Source organism: Engraulis encrasicolus, unplaced genomic scaffold (genome assembly GCF_034702125.1).
Source record: "Engraulis encrasicolus isolate BLACKSEA-1 unplaced genomic scaffold, IST_EnEncr_1.0 scaffold_39_np1212, whole genome shotgun sequence".
In the NCBI taxonomy this organism is placed as follows: domain Eukaryota; kingdom Metazoa; phylum Chordata; class Actinopteri; order Clupeiformes; family Engraulidae; genus Engraulis; species Engraulis encrasicolus.
Window position 1 is genome coordinate 17,766 of NW_026945698.1, and position 2,235 is coordinate 20,000.

Below are 2,235 nucleotides of genomic sequence, written 5' to 3' on the forward strand. Positions count from 1 at the left end.
ATGCGACCTTGCGTCCTCCACTTGCACGTGTGGCCTCGCCCCACCTCAGTGGAGAAAAGAAATAAGTTTCCCTGCTGTCAGTCTAGCTAAAACAATTTTTGGGGGACTATTCTACATTCACCATCCAGTTTGCAAATGAGAAAATTACTTTACAGTTGAGATTTTGCAAGATATTGAAATATAATGCTGTTGTCAGTGATGTCATGATGACATATTACTTCCTGGCACAAGGCCACAAGAAGTGAAGCACGCAAGGTCACATATTGGAACGCACACATACAGTCACACGGGACGGTTCAGTTCCTGGCAGCTGAATTAGCAGCAACTGCTGGAGGGAAACTCTGCCACCACTGCTGAGGTTTCATTATGTACTGTAGTGTCATGTGATATAACAACTTTATTGGATTTCATTACTCAGTGTCCATGCAATAATTCCCCATAGCCCTTCCCTCAGTAGGAGATGAGCAGGGGTGTGGCAGCAGATTTTGGGCCCCATGTGCGATCCGCTCCAATGGGCCCCCTCAGCCTTATATCACATACTGTAGTGTCATGTGATGTAATATCTTATATTGGATTTCATTATTTGGTTTTCATTTATTTCTCTTCCCTATTCCCTTCTTACTCTGTCAGCCGAGTCTTTGGACTGTACTGTGGTGTTATTTGGACTGTACTGTGGTGTTATTTGGACTGTACTGTGGTGTTATTTGGACTGTACTGTGGTGTTATTTGTTTCAGTGGTGTAGTCTACTTTGGACTGTACTGTGGTGTTATTTGTTTCAGTGGTGTAGTCTACTTTTTTTGTGGTGGGTATATTGTATATGAGCATTTTTTAAAGTGGGTAACTGTATACATTTGTGCTATTCAAAATAATGGATCAATCAAATTTAAGTTGGTATACTGTAAACCCTGACATGTTGAAGTGGGTACACCAGTCATTTGCTTGTTTATTTATGTTATAACACATCATGTGATAAACAGTATTAGGGATGCAAATTGTAGATTAATTCATTAATCATTAGTTGCTAGCCTTATCGATCGACTTACGATTAATTGATAAGCGGCGTTTCCTCCCCGAAATCTCAATGTTTCTAAAAAAAACCCTACTAAGTCTAAAAATTTTAATTAAATAATGAGATAGAATATCACATTTAAATTAATTCTATTTCAATTCTTTAATCCAAAGGTCCCCTCTTCACACACACTCTTCACATGCCCATTTCACCTGGGTCTCTTGTAAGTTGAATTGTCGATTAATTGCGATTAATGTTTCTTAATCTATTAACCCACTGATTGATTAAAGTATATTAATCGATTAATCATTTGCATCCCTATACAGTATATTGTAAGATCTCCTTATCCTATACTGTTCCTTCCCTTCTGTATGTATATATGTATATGTATGTATATATATATAAAGTATATCTCCTTATCCTATACTGTTCCTTCCCTTCCATCAGTAACACACGCCGTAAGTAAGACCAACACAGACAAAAACATTTTCTACAAAAATACACATGTCTGAAAATAAGCCATTTATTAAATAATCCACCGACTTTCAAAGAAAAAAATATCTAATATTCTTTGAAAAAAATGAAAAACAGACAAACACAACTGTCACAGTATAAGTGAGTGGATGACAGTGGATGTCTTTTTTAGTTGTGTTGTTGTTGTTTGTGTGTTTGCGTGTTTGCGTGTTTGCGTGTTTGTGTGTGTGTGTGTGTGTGTGTGTGTGTGTGTGTGTGTGTGTGTGTGTGTGTGTGTGTGTGTGTGTGTGTGTGTGTGCGAGAGAGAGAGATTTGGGGCGATGAGTGTCTAGCGTGTATCTATGTATTTGTCTGTGGTGTGTGTGTGTGTGTGTGTGTGTGTGTGTGTGTGTGTGTGTGTGTGTGTGTGTGTGTGTGGTGAATGCAGGTGCATTAATGTGTAGCCAACAAGGATCTATTCATGTACACATAGCCAGGCAGAGGAGCCTGACACACACACACACACACACACACACACACACACACACACACACACACACACACACACACACACACAGCATAGGGTGTCTCTTGAACAGCAGGTCCTGTATAGACAGTGTGTGTGTGTGTGTGTGTGTGTGTGTGTGTGTGTGTGTGTGTGTGTGTGTGTGTGTGTTAGAGAGCGACTGTCCCATCTCTCTTCTTTTTAAAGCTTTTTTTTTGCTTCATTGGAGTCAGGATAGTGACAGAGTGACAGGAAGTGAGTGGGGAG

At 39.7% G+C, this 2,235-nt stretch overlaps 1 protein-coding gene across 2 annotated transcripts in view; it reads right to left on the bottom strand.

Annotated features, from left to right (window-relative positions):
- Positions 1-1,738: 1,738 nt before the first annotated feature.
- LOC134443934 (DDRGK domain-containing protein 1-like) overlaps positions 1,739-2,235 on the bottom strand; it is a 9,675-nt gene continuing 9,178 nt past the window's right edge. For both annotated transcript variants that reach the window (XM_063193450.1, XM_063193449.1), the window contains one exon: positions 1,739-2,235. This exon is cut by the window's right edge and continues 612 nt beyond it. The gene's annotated coding sequence lies outside the window, so the exon portion shown is untranslated.